The sequence below is a fragment of the Pyxicephalus adspersus genome, chromosome 7, assembly GCF_032062135.1.
Source record: "Pyxicephalus adspersus chromosome 7, UCB_Pads_2.0, whole genome shotgun sequence".
In the NCBI taxonomy this organism is placed as follows: domain Eukaryota; kingdom Metazoa; phylum Chordata; class Amphibia; order Anura; family Pyxicephalidae; genus Pyxicephalus; species Pyxicephalus adspersus.
Genome location: NC_092864.1, coordinates 42,158,906 through 42,178,230, shown reverse-complemented (window position 1 = coordinate 42,178,230; position 19,325 = coordinate 42,158,906). Strand labels below are relative to the sequence as shown.

Here is a 19,325-nt window from a genome sequence, read left to right as displayed (position 1 = left end):
CATCCCCCTCTCCCTCCCCCTACTCTGCTTACTATTTTCCTGCAATATGCATAACAACAATTGGCAATTTCTCCCCTGTAAATGTGGAAAGCCTCCACTTACCATGTTCACAAAATGTCTCGCTCGGAGCAATCGAGCCTGATAACGGCAAAAAAATATTGAAAGGTTGAGGGAGGGAAAAAAAAACTGAGTGAGCAGAGAGAAATGATGCAAAAAGAAAATGACACTGAGGTCTTGGTTTAATACATATGTATTCCAGGTTGATGGTTGATTTCATTAGCAAATCTCATTGTTATGCAATGTCTGTTCTTCTGCAGCAAAATGAATATTGTATTCTCAAAGGCTGAGTGTGTGTATGTGTATGTGTACTCCCTCATTTATGTGTGAAGATAGCGGCTCCTCCAGTGTCCTTTCTAATGTGCATCTGTTTATTTTAGAAAACACTTAAATAGAAATTATCTGTCTGTATTGTACATTTCTGATGTGTCCATTTCCTAGCATATATACCTTCTTTTGTATAATATATATATTATTAATAATACTAATATTATACTATTAACTGTATAAATGTATTCCATGATTTATCTGCTTATTTATCTAATGCATATCTATCTATCTATCTATATATCTATCTATCTATCTATCTATCTATCTATCGCTCTCTGATTTGTCCATTTAGCATATATACCTTCTATATAGTATTTTTTAATATTATTATTAAACTATTCACTATATAAATATATCACATATATTTATCTGGTCATTTATCTAATGTATCCATTCATCTATTCATCTATCCAACCATCCATTTAATCTGTCCTATCTAATTTATACATACTTTCCAGACTATATTTTTAATATATTATTTACTCTATTATGCTTACTTACTAAAGGATTTGTAAATATTCATTTCAATTAACCAATCATGTGCAGATGAAATGAGTAAACAGGGATTTTCTTTGCATGTGATTGGATAATTGAAGGGGGTGTTTGCACATTTCATGTTAACAGTCACAAATCCTTTAGTAAATCAGTATATAGCTATCTAGTCAAATGTATATCTGTCTATCCACCCATTCTCTTTCTCTATATGCCTAATAATATATATGACATATCTATCATCGGTCGATTTAACTAATTATCTATCTATTAGTTAATCTCAAATCTTTCCTATCCAGTTTGCATATACCTTATCATATGTTATCTATCATCTATGTATATATGTATCTATCTATCTATCTATCTATCTATCTATCTATCTATCTATCTATCCATATCTATCTGTATCTATCTACCGCATACTTCTCAGGACTTCTATACAAAACATATCTGTTCTATAAATCTGTAGACACGTACAGACATAGCATCAGTTTTATCCACAACATGCAGTCCACCAACTTGCTCTACAACTGCCATGCTTTTCAAACTGATCATTTTGTAATATTTCCCCAACCATGACTTTGTCCCCCCTAGAGATAGTCTGGCTCTCTGGGTGGCTGTAAAGTTTGGCCCTTGGCATTTTCTGGATTTCACTGTGCATTATTCTGCCATCAACTGTCCATTTATGCCTTAAATCTTTATATTATGTTATAGGTAGATAACGTTATTTAAGATGAGATTTCTTCAAATGAATCTGCAGCTTTTATGGATAATTTAAAATCAACCAACACACATCTACAATTGTTGTTCTAAAAAGGCATGTAATATGAAAAGGTCACAGAAGAATGTCATTATACAGCTTTCGTGTCCTAGATTTCCCAGGGCCATCTCATTTATTTCTGATGAAGAAAAAATCTTTATCTAAAAACTTTCCTGTTTCTTGGGATCCGAACAGGAACTGTGCTCTCTCTCTCTCTCTCTAAAGATATACATACATATAAATATATATATATATATATTAAAAATCATATATATGTGGTAGTGACCATCTCAGCCAGGCACTGTAGTTGTAGAAGTTTGTGAGCCAATTCCCTTAGCAGCAGCAATGTATCCATATCCCAGAATTCTCATTCATTTTTTGTAATCTGAGATCTCTATCATTCAATGTAGCCAGAATCCGGGATCATCACACAGGTGCCCTGGGAATTTATCTAGCCCTTGCTGTGTAATTTACTCCATCTCTGCTTCTTTGTGCTAAAAGTAAAAATTAGGGTTTCCAAAGCAGAATTTATTGTGATTTTATTCTGTAAAAACTTTATACTAATACTAATGTTTAAATATTGGGCTTCTTTGCATGTGTTAGTCAGGAGAGAGTCTGCAGTGAGCGTGCCTTTAAATTTCTATTCCAAATGAAGGGATTGGGAAACTACAGCACTGTCTGAATAAAAATAGTAGTCCTGAGCAGGATTGCCTTTCTCCTTAAAATTTTAAGATTTAGTTTTCAGTTTAGAGTGTCCCTTTAACCACAAGTGACATGTAACCAACTTCCTGTGGTCATGATTAGTCCGACCCTGGCGGTACATACAGTCATCAAAGAATCGCAGTTGACCCTGATGTGCAAACGCCATTCAGCGAGCGAAAGTAAAACTCCAGGATTTTTAAATGAAAGGGATATGAACACTCCATTTGTCACTTGTCACTTTTCTTTGCAACCTCTGCCTATATCTCGGCGGAATACTCCACAGCTTTATAAATTAATGATTAAGCAAAAAAAAAAAAAATTCTCCTGTGCCACAATAATGTCTTTTAATTCTTCTTACTGCTATCTTTATGCGCATCTTTTAAATACAGTTTTGCATATGCAAATTGCCAACATGCTTTGAGTTTGCTGGGGATTAAAAAAAAGAAAAAAAAGCGTTCTTCTTTCCTGTTGGTATTGACCTTTAGGAAATTGATTGTAGGTAATATGTCTTCCAAATGGATTCTCATTTGCGCTATGCACGTTTTTGATGTCACAGATCACATTACTGCCAGCTCAACAGGCCTTCTTTGCATTCTATTTATACATTTGTCCATCTATATCCATTACCTCATCTGAGCAGTAAGTGTGGAGATAAATGAACACAATCCTCCATTCGCTGATGTTTTATTCCCTCTGTAATGCTCAGCACGTGTGAACAATATTTATACAGCATCGTTTTGTCATCCTGGCATCCATGTTATTGCTGTTTAGTCTCCTCCACCTCCTCAGCAGATGTTGGATATTTATTTGTGATTTTCTCTTCTGCACTGGGATGAAAGCTGTATTTTTTTATGTAAGCGTGTCACCATTTTAGCCTTTATGTATACAATTGTCAGAAAAAGCTCTCTGTGCCTCCTACAACTAGTTAAAATGTATCTATTGATTTTTTATCCTGATTGAGAATTTATAACAGGAAATTGGTTTGGTGGCTTTGAGTGCTATAGTTGACTTGGGTGCATTTATAGAAATAAAGGCTTTTCAATTAGAACCAGTTTTCCTAAAAGGGTAAGAAAATTTTGTCTGAAAGAAAGGTGGATAATGTCCAAATTTTCTGTTCCTTTGTTGATAGAACAATCTTGTGTATTATCAGTAAAAAATAAACATCAAATTTCATAAAAAAACAAAATATCATTGTAATGTGAACCTTAAAGCAAATATATTACAAACAATTTGGGTGATAGGACTCCTTGCTTATATTTAAAAAAAATCATATAAAAATAAATCTTGACCCCACTTCCAGCGTTTCCATCGTGGTGAGAAGGACGGAGTGTAGGAAGCACCCAATCTTGTTCCGCACATGTGCAAGACCGGGCACTTGGTCATTCACATTTGTGCAATGCTTACACATAATACTGCACAGAACAAAATCAGGCATTTTAAATTTACCATCTTCATAGAATGGCAGCCTCTTACACAGGATAGAACCATTTGCAGTGTAAATTCCCTATCACACTATACAACTTAAAGTTAAGTTTTGAAGGGACTCAAGTAACCAGTATAACCAATATAACCAAATATTTTGTATCCTGTTTCTCAAACCCATAAAGGCATGAAGGGCTATATTCCAAGGTTCAAGTAGAACAAGAAAAAGAGTCCAAACATGTTTATTTTATGGGAAAAGTTCAAGGATAATAAATAACTTTATCCAATGTGTTTCAGGGAAGGTTTCCCCTTCACCAGGGTAATATTGTTGGTTTTGTTGGGCCTTTACCTGGTAATGGGCAATAAGTTTTAAAATGACTTTGCAACAAAAAGGTTTCTTGGTAAAATTCCTGCTTCAGCTTCTAGTTTTGAAAATTTCTCAAAATATACTCCTATTTTTTGGCATGATGCTTTCATTCCCTTTAACCTGCCCAATGTTCACTTAATGAATTTTCAAGACACCATCATGTTTAGGACTGTCTAGCCAGAATCATTGTATTCCATAGTATGGATTTACCTCTATACTGAGAGATATATTCAGCTTTGGACACATCTTCAAAACAGTCAGGGAAGTCTAGAAGTCTTCAAAGTACTGATGGCAAAGCTCAGCATTACAGCCAGAGAACTACAAAGGTCCAGAATGGTAGCTTCCATATTTCCTTAGCACAGGTTTCCTTTAAATCATATCTGTTGTGCAAAACTGTAAACTGTGCTATACTGAAGCATGTACTGTCATGCTCACATTTCATTAATAAAATCAGCTGTAAAACTGTGCCACGCCTTCCATATGCATGAAATGCCTTGAATGGAAATATATAACACTAAAAAACATTTGACCATGCAGAAACAATTCGGTGTTTGTGGTGATTTCTGAAAAACTCCCAAGCTGTGACTGCTTGTAAAGGAAATAAACTGTAAGACTGCATTCGTTAATTAGGGCTTTAAAGGAAAATGTTCCAAGAGCTGAGGAGGCCTCCATTGGATTCTGAAAAAAGACAGTAGCCTGGCTGCAATCATTTATAAACCCTTCACCCAGCACCCAGAAGAAGTTTGCAAATTAGTGGTAAATTAATGTCACACTTCCAAATCTTTGTACTAAAACTATTTTCAGTAGAGGTCAGTAATAGAAATCTGAAAATTTCTTAGTACAGATTTTCCTTAACAAAGATATCTAGCTAACTGCTGCCCGCAGTCATTTGTGGTAGTTGGTAGCACTTTGCTGCAAATTAATGTTAACTTTAGAGAACACATCTCTGATTGGAAACAAGGTATCACCGTTGTCATTTTGGTCTAGATCATTTATGTGTCTGTGACCACAGTGGCCATCAGGGACCTGTTCTTGTATTTGCCAAAGAAAAATTTGTGTTGTGCTGGTGATTAATAAGAAATATGGGCCACCTGCCCGTGCATGTGTCAAGCTTCTCAAAGCACTAATTCCAAATTGTATTTCTACAGCTCCCTGTGGAAATGCTTCTAAGGAGGTTTGTTTTGCCTATGTTTTTACTAGATGCCAGGCATACTCTGCCCTGATTTTGCAATGATCTTCTTAATGTCCAAAATTTTCTCTCTATCGTGTATATAGAGAACACCTTCATTTTTCTACTGTCACAACTGTAATGTGATTTTCAACCAGTGTGCCATGGTTCTGTCCATTAATCCCTGAGATCCTGCTGGACATAAGCATCCAACTTTTCTATAAATGTCCAATGCCTAAAATATAGGCATTGAACACATAGGACAGACATAGCAAAGACAAAACACATGGGCTACCTAGAATGTACTTAAAATATCTCTTTTTTTTGCAGGAAAATACTATTGGCAGTGTTTCTTAATAGGATGCCCAGACATCACTGACACACAGAGCAATATAAAACATGTCTTGTTCAGATGTAAGTTTGGACTAGCACCAATGCCATCCAGCCTCCCATCTAGACATCTGGTAGAGGGTGCTTTAGCTGCACAGGTCACAGCCTGGTGCAGGCATGGACCAGATGGCCATTGGAGTGGCTATCTGAACATACCCTGACCACTTTAAAGTTTACTAAACTACAATAATCAGTCAGTGTCTCAATAATTCAGCAAGACAATAAAATTGTTATGCCAAGGTGTGAGTGATCCTTAATTTGCCTGTATTACACAATTAATGCAATTTAGCAAAATGCTTTGTTTTCAAAGCCTGTGTATGCTGTGCCACCCAAGTAAATTATTCTAGTGCAAGCTGGAATTTTGAGTCATGGGAATAATATCAATGGGATGGTAAGGGGAATCATTTTACAGTGAAGAGAATACTTGCAGGTATTATTTGGCTGAGCTTTAACTTAGATTTAGAAACTGAGAAAATAGCCATTTTGATTATATCAAAAACAATAAAAAAGTTAAATATATTACTTAAAAAATCCAGGCAAATAAAGCCCAAATAGGAAAAGTAAGTGGGTGGCCTTCCAATTTATTGAGTTCAGGTGTTTGCAGTAAAGAGTGCTATTAATGTGACAGTATTAAAAGTCATAGTAAGCAATTGTGGAAAGGGGAAAAACATACGGTATAAAAACACCAAAACACCAATGCTGCCACAGAACTTCTTTAACTTTGTATAAGGAGCGCCCCCTTGCAGTCACATGACAACTGTACCTAATTATTTACTGTGGGACAGGACATTGGCTTATGTGTTAGATCAGTGTTTCTCAACCAGGGTTCCCCCAGGAGAAACCAGGGGTTCCTTGAACAACCTTGTCAGTTTTACCGACACCAACAATCTTTTTTGGCTATCTGTAAGGGTGACATTCTCCCCACTGGCCAGCAAAGTAATACTTCTTACTGATCACCACACTAATGCACTGTGATCTGTGAATATAGTCATTATAGGGGGTTCCCTGCAGACCTGAAAGTTTTTTTCAAAGGTTCTCCCATGTGAAAAAGGTTGAAAAAGCTGTGTTTGGTTGGTTGGCTGTAAAAAAGTTTGTAGGAAATGCAATGATCTCAAATTGTAGAAATTATTGCCGTGGTAGAATATCTGCATCTGTGCCAGCTTACCCAGAGATAAATATATCTCATAAAAAAAGTATTTTGATTATTTTTTGCATTTCTAACACATTTTTATGTTCTTAATGGCTTTTATAAAGTAGAACGGTAATTTTTGGATATTTAATTCTATTTTAATATTGTCATGTGTCCCCTGGTATTTACAGTATTTACATTGTGGACTATTAATTCTCTTAGTTGTTTGTTTCCTACTCTCCAATTAGTTACAATGTGCAATGTAAATGTAATAGAACTATTCAGAAATACATGAAGCATATTGAATATTCACAAGTCTTTGGTTGGCAAACAGTGGTGCTTTTCAATACCCTCTGAGCATTACAGCATGGGTTTTTGGGAAGACAGGAGCGAGGAGGTGGAAGTAATCAGCTTTTTTTGGAGGTTGCCAAGCAATAGCACAGAAGCAAGAGCAAGATAAGAAACCATTGATAATGGAGGAGTTTGTGACACAAAGTAAACAAATATTGTTTTTTTATCAATATTATTAAAAAAAAAAAAAAAAAGCATTTATATAGTGCCAACATATTACGCAGCACTGTACATTAATTAGGGGTAGCAAATGACAGGCAGATACAGAAAGTGACACAGGAGAGAACCCTGCCCCAAAATGATTACAATCTAAGAGGAGGGGGAAGTAGCACACCATAGGAGGAATTAGCGCTATTATCTTGAAGTTCTGTGCTCTGACATTCCAACTCTCCAAAGCCCAGGTCTAGGCATGAGCCTTGGGGTCAAAGTCTCCTTTTTCACCCTCAGGAGTTTACTAACAATATTTTATGTTTTCTATTTTTACATATTTTGAAGTCTTCTGGTCAATCACATAACACTTCTACCATTGGTGGCAGCCCTGTAAAATGCAGATCATCACTGAGCTCCTTAGGTGTGAATTACTCTGAGTATCATTAAACCCAAAAGACTCAGGACATATTAAGATGATCGACAGGAACTACAGGGACACCCGTGGGTTGCTATTTGTGCTTCTGGCGAAGGAATGGGGGAAATTTCCAGTACTAGTTTTTCGAATTGTTATGTAAACTAAACCCAGCAAACCAATATAACCCTTTTTTCTTCATTTTTTTCTTGAGGTTCTAGTAGGGAGAGGTAAGGGAAGAGGCATAGCAAGCTAGGAGCTGGGATCCTATTCCTGCTGAAAAGCAGCCAAGTTGCATTGGTTTGTCTGCTCTGACAACATGTTTGCTTTGAAACACAACTTTTCATTCTTTAAGCATGAAAGACAGCATCATCTTATATATCAGCTCCTTTAAATTTGTTTTAAATGCACACCCTCTGTAAAGCCTAAAGAGAATAAATAGTTATATACAGATTTCTCTAAAAATCATGGGGAGTATCACTGATTACCACTTTCCCCTATCACCATCACATCTATAAAAGCATGATGGACATCCCTTTACAAAAAAGAGTACCCCCTTCCCTCAATCACCATCACATTAGTTTTATACCCTAAATGTTGTGAACACCAACATTACACCTTTCCCCCATCACTATCACATCTACATGAGCATGATGGACATCCCATTCCAAAAATCATGGGAATAAAAAGGAGTGCCCCCATTACAATCACATCTATATAAGCATGATGGGCATCCTGTCCTAAAACTCAGGGACATTAATAAGGAGTGCCCTCCCCCACTTCTCCATCACACCTATAGGAGCATGATGGACATGCCATTTCAAAACTCAGACATTAATTCACAGTGTCCAACATCACACGTGTATGAGCATGACGGATGTTTCCTTTAAAAAATCATGGACATTAATATGGCATGCCTATCATCACCAACACCACCCTTTGCAGCTGTGACTGCATCCATGCTTCTGTAAAGCCTTTACACAAGATTTTGGAGTGTGTCTGTAGGAATTTGTGCCCCTTTACCTATCAGGTCATGGATAATTCGGCATTCCAATTAATTTCAAAGACTGGCTCTGGCCAGGTTACACCAAATTCTGGCTTTGTGCACCTGAGCTCAATATTTTGGAAGGGTTTCAACATATTTTAACCCACATATTGTAATATTCAGTATATTGGGCAACATTTGTTTATTCTCCAAACTTCTTTGTATTTTTCCATTACTCCTAAAAGGGAATTGTCTGTATTTTTGTGGCCCACTTAGCTGCTATAGGCACTTTGAGGGGTTCCATTGTTCTACTACATTATTTTACTGTACATTAATGAGAATGCACCCATCGACATATATAACTAGCTAATGAATCTTTACACCATCTTCCATGCATATTTAAAACATTAGGATTAGGTCAGTGAACCTTAATCTTGTCAATATGATGATTTTTTTTCTCCAGAAATAAACAAATCTGTTATCTAGTTAATTTCACAGAGAATATCAGAGACTTTCCTGAGATTCCCTGCAGTACCTTGTTATCTATTACAATGCAGACAGTAGTCCCTAACCAAGAAAGATAAAATTAGGCCTTTCAGTGTTCGTCTCCCTCTAGGTTGAGTTATTATCATTTAATCGTTAACTGGGATGTGATCAGTCCTCTATGAGATTCCTGTTAATTAGTAGATAGGTTCTTTATGTTAAGGTGGCCATGGACATCAGAAGGCAGGCTCGATGTGTGAAAACAATCTACCTATTAAAGAAACATTCTATATAAAACCCTTTCCATAAAATGGATATCCAATAGAGATGTCCACAGACAGGAGTTTGTTGAAGCCTAGGTTTTGCAAATGATTGTAAGGAGAAGAGATCAGACATGTATTTTAAAGGAAAAATAATACACTAATAAAATCAGTGATCTTTGGAAAATGACAAATAATTAAAAGTAACCAACTCTAAATAAACATGTCTCATCAAAAACTTGGATTTTCCACTGATTGCAAAATCCATAGTGGCTGCATTTGGGACTTCATAGTTTTCAGCCAACAAACAGTAAATGGCCTTCAATTGGATTGTTTACTGCATTAAAATATGCCCTGCATTAAAATATATATTAGGATAAGAGAAGGTAGCATTTTACTTTTTTTTGTTCCCTTTGGGGCCCCTTAACTCTAGTTGGGTTACCAACCATTTCAATGGTCTGCTAACATACCACAAAGGACCCTTACCATTTTTTTAACACTGCACCACAGCATATGGCAGGTGTATTATGGACGCAACAGTATGGGTTCATGGAATGCTATCATATTTATAAATTTGGGTTCCTTTCTAATTGAATGCCCCTGCAACCCATCTCACTAACTGCTTTGCAATAACACCTGTTAGCATAGATGATGGCCTGTTAGCATAGTAAAAACATTTGTTTTACTACAATTCACAAAGATAAAAAACCTACTTTACTGACCCTTTTAACTAAAGGTGTATACATTAAAATAAATGTTAACATAAGCCACAAAAAAACAATGTGGGCAAACCTGCTGTGTGTGTAACACATCTCTACTCCTATAGCTATGAAAAGCTAGATTCCCAGTTGTTACATGGACAATTTGTAGTAGCTGACTGAAGTAGTGAATGATAACTAATAAGATTGAATGGATTGCTCCCTATAGTGTAGGCTACACAAATAGCATGCAATAACGTGTAGCAGCCATTATTTGCAAACAACTGAGCAATGTGCAATCGTATAAAAGGAATCGCTGTTCTATGCTGCTTCTATACCTGTGTATATATTTGTAATGATAGTAATGTAAGTGAGTGAAAAAAAATTACCAATGTAGCAAAAGATTTTTTTTTTTTTTAAAAGGCTTTGTCTATTGTACTCAATCTATCCCTGGTGCCACCGTCATCCGCTCCCGGACCTATGTCATTAAGGTTTCATATCCCACCCCCATCCCAAAATGTTTAATCTTACAAATTCACATCAAACTGATTAGAGTGGACTAAATATCTAAATCCTTTTAGACCATGCAAAAAATGCAGATTTATTGCTGCTGTGAAATTACTTAAATCTGTGCTTTTTTAATCTGGTAAAAACTAGTATTAAAGACCAAAAAAGTAATGTCCTTCTTGAGCTGCTTGCCCACCTAAATGCACAATAAAGGGACAGAAGCTGGGCCCCTTTATAGTAAACCTATAGCACGAAACCACTCCAGGTATAAAGACATTTTGACATTTAAAGCATAGGACACCTTTTTTGTATATTTCTTTTGTATATTTTGGTTTAAAAAATACATTCCTTGGCACATGTACATGTAACAAATTCTTTGGAAGTTCTAAACCATTGGCCAATCAATATGCTATGGCCTACAAGTCTAAAAGTTACTATTTGTCCTCCCACTTTAAGATTTTCTGGCATAGATCAACTTTGCACAACACAGACATAGTTACTAAAGATTCAAAGGCAGGCTTGGTGTCTGACAACACTATTTTTGTTTATATTGTTATATGTTATATTGTATATGTTATATTTTTGTAGTGAAAAGCTTTTGTACTAGCTAAGTACAAGCATGTACAAGGGAGCTCTAATTAATTTTAACCATAGTAGGCTGCTTTAGATTTTTTTTCCCAAATTAATAGGTTTTATTTGTAGGAAACCAATTATATGGAAGCTTCTCATCCTAATTAAAACACATTAAGTGAAAAACCTTACATCTCAGCTTCTGGATAATTCTGGTAGGGAAAGGTGACATCACCACAAGATCCTGGAAGAACTGAGAATCCCAAACTTAACCAAAAGACACTCCAGCATTTCCAGGATCCCTTAGGCAAACCCAATGACGTCACTCCTACCTAGGTAAGCCCACTGGAAGCCAAGAGTATAAGGTAAGTATTTTTATTATACGTTACTTTTTACATTTTTATTTTGATGACTTTCACAGAGAATGTTTTTCATCAGGGAGCTCCTAGATAAGCACCCTTGCATTTTTTTTGTCTGATGACCAGACCAGAAAGTAAGGAGAAATCTTACATGACACGGTCAGCTCTGGTGCTGGAGCAGAGGGGAATTCTTCCAATGGAAGATAACTGTGTAAGAAGGCTGCAAAAAACTTTTATTCGTTCCTTTCCTTTTTATCTAATGCAAAGTAACCCGTAATACATACAGTTTCAATGTTTTTAGTTTGAGGAAGGAAACTAAGAAACCAAGGGAAGCTAATGCAAAATGGAAGTATATATATAATCCATAAAAATAAGAGCAGTGATAAGAGAATCGTTGCAAAGAATAAAAGACTTTTAAAGTTCCAATTACACATTAAGCACAAAACCAATACATTCTTTATTTACTATTCACATCGATATATATATAGTATAAATGGCACAAAGGCTCATATTGTTTGCTTGTAGAGTATCATGTTTTTCCTCACTCCTCGATGCGTTTCAGCAAACTTTTTTTTAAGAGGGTGAGCTCCATAATAACACTTCTATATTCGATGTCTTACAAATCCAGTGATATTCATACCTAAGGCAGAAAGGGAACTATGCTGGCCCAAAAGAATACCTGTCACACATCAGGCAGTGAAGTCACAAGGATCATATCCACATATGAAGGGCAAAACAAAGTGCAGCTAATCCCGTAGGTTAGCAAGTCTTAAAAGATGTCTCATACACAATCCTGGTCAGCAAGAAAAACGCAGCATAAGACATGCAGCAGTTCTATTTTTTTGCTATACTCAGCGTAATTAATACCCTTGTTTTGTTAAAGGTAAGGCTTTGTACACATGTGAGATGATTCTCTCCTGATATGGATGGTCGAGCTCGTTGGGTGAAAATCTGACATATGTACAGTGGTCGCCCGACGACGTTCATGGATCCATCCTGACAGACCCATGAACGACTGATGGAGAATGACGGTTGTACAAGTCAATGGAGACAATGTCTGTACATCTGTCACTTTTTTGTCGCTGGATTCGATCACAAAAGATCGATTCCAGTGACAAAAATTGCAAGAGTGTACGCAGCCTAAGACCAGGACTTGAGATATAAGGACCTATTCAGATTTTGAACAGGACCCTGGAGTTTTTAGTAATAGTTTATGTACCATTAGACAACATGACACTGACCGGAAGATATTTGTCAATGATGTTAGAAAGGTATACGTAAAGTTAGAAACACTGATGTAATCAGCTTTGCCCCACCACTTTGGCATGTCCTATACTCACAAAGAGACAGAAGGCAGAGACGGAGCATATAAAGCACACCCACTGATTATTCCGCTGACAGATTGACTTGGTCCTGTGTGTGAGAACATACACAGACCGCGTACAGTACACCGTATAACCATTGTCTTTCCTCTTGTCCCTTAAACCAACCCCCCCTTTTTTCTTTCCAGTCTGTAAATTGTTTTCTGTTCAGCAAAAAAAAAATGGTGCAATCTATTCAAGGCAGCATAATTCACCTAGGATGTGCTGATGTGAGCACCATGGCTTTACAGCTAATCCTAGTGCTCCACCTGCCTTTCAGTCTGTTTACCAGGAAATCAAGATGTGTAAACTGCAGGAAGCACTATTTGACCCTCATCCGACAGTGTCTCATTACAATAATTGCTAATCTCTGAATAAGACAGCCATGTTCTGAGTGAGGGAGAGAGAGGCAGGGAGATAGAAGGGGAAGAAAAGAAACAGCTTGCTCTAACTAGATGCTTGTTGGTAAAACAAGCAGGTCATTGTGCATGGCTGCTGCTAACATGCCTTTAATATAACGTTCTCCAAGACATCTGCTGACCTCAGGGGTCAGGAAAACCAGGACAAAATAGTATGTGCTCTTTCATCCTTCCTTCTTAACTGAAGACATATCTCGCCTTGTTTTGGAGTGCTGTATGAGAAAAAGCATAATGGCTACTTCCTGATTAATCCACTGTCCACAGTAAGCACTATAAGTTCACTCTTTCTTTTTCCAATTGGAAGAATTTCTTTTCTTTTATATTTGTTGTATTGTAAGCGACAGTGATAAAGCTTCATAGTTCATTGATTTTTTTTTTAATGTTAAGTAAAGTTTGGATTTAAATTTTAACTGAAATTTAGTGATTTTATTGTATTGTTTTTCTATGTGTTATATTTTTAGAGTGTGGATCAGCTTGTGATGTTTTTAGATGTTACATTGTATCTCATCAGCATCATTGCACTGAGTATTGTATTAGATGTCTTGTTGTTATTACCCGGCCACACAGGTCGCAGAGAAGTAGATGTTGAAATGTGCTGAAATTTCACGTGTGGGGGTCACGTAAGATCAGCGCACAATATCTGGGTGGAGTGTGATTGTTTAAATTTTTTTTGTTAGAAATTGTAAACATATAATATGTTGAAGTAAATAATAAAGGTGTGTGAATTAGAAAAACAGACAAAAAAGTACAAATATGGAAATGCAGGGCCATTTCTGTATAAACATAGATTGAATTGCGATTGTACATTTTGTTTTAATTTCCTTATGACAGTCATCTGGCTTGTACAGTCCAATTTCTATGTGTATGGGAAATTGTATATTTTTTATGTGAAGTTACTATAGGTTTGCTGTTTTGCTGTTCCTTGTGTGTGTTAGGTTCAAATTATGGTTCTAAATATTTGCTGTTTTTTTTATATGTATTTGTTGTTTTTTATTTGTATTGTTATTTGCTGGTTTTTATTTGTTGTTGACTGATATGTATTTTTCTGCCTTTAATTATCACTATATATTATAAAATTTATATTATTTTTTCACTGTGATTTTTTTGGACATACCTTGGTAGGAGACTAAACAATTTTTTTTGTTTACACTCATATTATATTATAATACACTTATCATCAACTGTCATTTAGAAACTCTTGTTCAACTGCTGTATTCTTATAAAGTGCGTTAAATACAGGCAAATGTGTGGTATGTGTTATTAGATAAAGCACAAGACAGCCAACCTACCTCCCAACATTCTATGGTGAGAATAGGAAACACCTTTTATACAAAATATATAGGCAAAGGATCCACCCATGCTACGCCCCCATTCACATGTACCATGAATAATTAAATCATAAAACCCAATTGGTTAAACCTATGAATGCTTTTTCCCCTGCCTAAGCTTTATTGCTTTTGTTAAAGACATTCATAAATCAAACGAATAAAATGGAAATCTGAGGAGGAATAAGGCAAAGATTTGGTTCAAAAAGAAAGACAGTTTTTCCAAACAGAGGGCATTTAGGAGTTGTGAGCCAGCTTATCTGATACCAGCAAAACACTTCGTGATCACTTTTTTTAGGTTCTGGAGAGGACATCTGGTAGCTTCTGATCTAGGTGCATATTGATCTTTATTATAGATATTAAACATTTTTGGTTTACATGTCAGTGATCAGAAGGAAAAAAAATAGATTGTATTGTATTGCAGTCAGACTGCTTACTTTCTGGGGCCCCTGTAGGCTGAATTTTTATAAGTAGACCCTTTTCAGAAATATCTGATTTCCGTTCAACTACCACTTTATCTTCCACATAGATCCTGTACTTGAACTGTAAGGATGCTTTTCTGAGGGCCTAGTTGTTTATGTTGCCAATACATGGACAAATTGTCAGCCAAGAAAGACCATTTTGGACCTTGCCTGCTGATAAGACGCCAACAGATATTTTCTGACAGCTATTGAACAGGGGTGATGAAGGATTCAATAATCCAAGGACCACTTTTTTCAAATTATTTCTTTCATTTCAGCATGATATGGATGTTTGACACAAAACACTTGTATATGGTTGTCAGTGTGGATGTCAGATCAGAGACAGACTTCCATAGAGAATCTTTGGGTGTCCTTATTGGCAATGTGCCACCAGCTTTAGTGAACTTGAACAGTGGAGGGACTTCTAGCTGCCATCTGCTTTTATAATTGATTTTTCACTAGGTTAAAAAATATCCAGCATACTGGTAATTTATGTGACCAGTGGTACTATTATTTGTTGCTGCTTATAGATCGTTTAATAGGCTATACACAAGATTATTACATATTTTGTGATATTGGAACAAAATGGTCCACTGGCAAAAAAGGGTGGCCAACAACACTGTTCCCACTGAAATTGAATGTAAATTAAATGTAAGTTTTACTTTTAGTTATTGGCTTTTACACATCATTTCAAACAGTTCATACACCCTTCATCCATGATACAGGCTCGGCCCATCTATCATATAGGTCTTGGCATGTTCCACCTTCTTCACCTGACATCACTGTGTACATTGTGTCTGCTATACAGTGTGTATATATATATATATATATATATATAAATATATATATATATTTATATATTTATAAATGGCAGACAGTATATGTAACCTGTAAATGTACAGATGTTATTTTTTCAGAGGATAAAGTTTCTTTAAGGCAGCTTAGGGTGTTTCTTATTTTGACCATGTTATCATTTTGAAAATAGATCTAAACTCATTGAATGTCTGCAATGTCTCATAACTTTTTCCCTTTCATGCCTACATTCTTTAAAGAAATCCAGAATGGAAACATGACACAGAGATCTGTCCCAACCCGCTGCTTGTGAATAAGTATATTGAGTGTTTTGTTCTCATGTTCCTCCTGTTAGTCACAGCCCAGCACACTTTTATGGAAACCAGTAGGGACAGTTATACAGACACACGCTAGCCAAGATACAAAAGAAAATAAGAACATAAAAATCATAAAGCAATTCCGCCCCTTCCACCTATAATGGAATACCCTGTTGTGTTAAGGGTAGAGAGCAAAGTGTGGCAGCTAGAAACTTTTTTTTTTCCATTAGTTTACCCAACAGTAATAATTTAATTTTTAAAGTGGGATAATAAGCATTACAATATTATACTTGTTTCTGTAGTCCCATAAGGCTGTGAAGACCCACCGCAGTAAATTTTGGGGTCGATGGTACATGTGCGCTTGGCACTTACTTCTTCACATAATTGCTTGGCCCGAGTGTCAGGGAGAAAAACCTGGGACCCCTAATAATGTACAAAGCAACAGAAAATCGATGTTGTAATTCTAAGCAGACACTTAGTGGTTCACTCATCACCCAGTCATGGGGCCCTAGTGGCAAGATATCTCTACCAGAATTCCCAATTTAAGTCCATTGCTGCTATTACATAGCCAAAAGATGGGGTTGTGCTGACTCTTTACGCTACACAATGGGCCTGATTTATCAAAGCTCTCCAAGACTGGAGAAGATCATCATGACTATCATGGGAGAATCTAGGTAATCCAGCAAACCCGGAAGGGATCTGGTTCAGGATTGAAAACATTTGCCAGCTAATGAGGCCCATTGTTTAGAATAAAGCCCAATATTAACTGAGGCACAAATACAGACCACTACTGGACATTCTATTTATCCTGTGTGGGTGGGTAAAATATGCCCTAGTTTTTTTTTGCGAATTCCTACTAAATGATCAAGTATCCTTTTACCAGTCTGCCTAATGGTTCCACTACAGAGGGGCCAGATGTTCAACAGTTTTGATAACCACTTGCATCCTGCTGTTTTCACCTTGTGCACCCCCCTCTACTCTGGGATGGGCATGTTGGCATGGGTACTGGCTGCATGGATGGGATTTTGAGTCGTAACATTGGTGTTGTTTTCCCATTGGGGTGTCTACAGGATTCTGGTCACTCACAAACTGTTTTCTCACCCCATAAAAGCATTCGAATTGGACGAGCTGTGATTAATATCTGTACATACAATTTTATGCAAACCCAGCTTTCCAGCCTATGTGGCCAAATTAGGAAGATATTTTTTGTGATGTGACAATAGCATGTTTTTACCCACTCATGTTGATAGTGGGGTGTAAAGTCAGTAGTCAGTAAGATATACTAAAAGCTAGCAGTAAGTCAGTAAGTTCTGGCTAAGGGACAACCTTAACCTCTAATCCTGTGATTTTATGGGTGAATGTTGAACCATTTTATTGAGGAAATTCCAACATTCACTGATAGTGTAAAAGCTAGCCCACTACTACGGCCTCCTGCTATCAAAAAGCAACATTTGTGTCCAGGTAAAACTGTGTAGTTAAGGCTTCAAGGACAGTGTGAACAGGGCCATAAACTACTATACAGATATCCTTTTCTGGAGTCCTCATGTGGAACCAAGCTGGTTACTGAACCTCCCTGGAGTCCTTCTGTATCTGAAATTTCTCTTATGGATAGAATGATGCTTCAAAAGCAGACTTTGTAGTATAAATAGTAGAGGAAAAAAAAATAATTTCCATTTTCTTATTTTTTTACATTTTTCATAGAATAGTTTATAAATGTGTTCCAATGCTAAATTTTTTAATGTATACCCTATTAAAAGTAAAACAATAATCCTGCAATATACATTTTGAAGGATTATGGTATCATGACCCTTCAGTGCATTGGGAGGTCAATTAGCAGATGGTATATCAATATGCCAAAGAGTCTCTTTTTCAAAATATAAATCGATCATTTATTGTGAACAATTTTCTCTGATTAACTTTTTTAACTTATTGATGGCTTTTTTCCTGCGGATCTCTTTTTAATCATATTTTTATTCCCAGCTATGAAATTGATATTTTTCAAGAAAGCATTTGTTTCTGAACGTTTTTGGGGCTGAAAATAGCTCTGTAATTATTTTCATAGGAGAAAGAATGAAACCGCTTCTCTTGATTTCATTTCTATAACCTTCGCCTTAATGTTTTCATCTAATTAGTGGTTTCAGTGAATTTTAATGGTTCATAGCTGCCGATTTATTTTATCTCACGTTTCTATGTTGCTTACACTTATAATTACTCCATATTTAATCTGCCCACTTTGCTGTTCAGCTTTTAATTTAATAAAGCAACCTAAGGATTTTTTTTTTCATTGAGCCTATAATGTTTTGTGGTTACACAGCGTCTCCTGGGGTCAAATTTGTGACACTGTTCTCCTCTGTGTCGTTTTTTATACTCTGTACCTTTTGCTGTACTGGGTATTAAGGACTACATATATCACGTAGGGCAGCTACTCTGAAACAAGATATATGGGATTTAGTGCAGAATAACAATGGTTTCTGTGCTGTATTGCCATGAGGTTTTGTTCTAGGTTTTCAAGGATCAGTATTATAATTGATATAGCTTTAAAATAAATGTTTCACAAATCTTGGCAATTTAAAATGAGCTTATAAAAAATGTAATAGAGGTTATTTTCAGTTAAAACCACATGTTAAAGCTACATTGTTGTCACCGTTCCCGGTTACAGAAAAGGTATTATACTTACCTCTCTAGTAGTTTGTGTGTCCTTTTCCCTCATAGAATAAAAGCTACAGCAATGTTCTCCCAGCCCCTTTTACATGGGTGCACCACCCAGCTCTTTTCAATAACTACTTGGCTGTTTTTGGGTGGTTAATGAAAAGTTGTGTCACAGTAAAAGAGCCACCACCTGCCTGCACATTCTTCCCACCCAGCTAAAAAAAAATTTTGGAGGGAATGGTATAGCCTCCCTCATTTTAGCATTTGACACCTGCAGGAGTGTGCAATGCCTGTGTTACCTACCACACACTTAGTTGGGACAAAAATAATATATTTCTTAACTTTTGGATATAGGGAAAGGGGACATTTATTTAGCTCAAAGTATATAGGTAGATGGCTTAACCCTGCC

The 19,325-nt window shown here is 36.3% G+C and overlaps 1 protein-coding gene across 20 annotated transcripts in view; it reads left to right on the top strand.

Moving 5' to 3' along the window:
- The window catches only part of BAZ2B (bromodomain adjacent to zinc finger domain 2B), a 185,077-nt gene that overhangs the window by 67,222 nt on the left and 98,530 nt on the right, over positions 1-19,325 (top strand). For 10 of the 20 annotated variants that reach the window (XM_072418206.1, XM_072418202.1, XM_072418215.1 and 7 more), the window contains exon 1: positions 13,319-13,635. The exons of 1 other annotated variant lie outside the window; for it this stretch is intronic. The gene's annotated coding sequence lies outside the window, so the exon portion shown is untranslated. Of the gene's footprint in view, positions 1-13,317; positions 13,636-19,325 lie in introns of those variants that run through there. 9 more of the 20 variants (XM_072418219.1, XM_072418220.1, XM_072418216.1 and 6 more) reach the window with 3 other exon arrangements.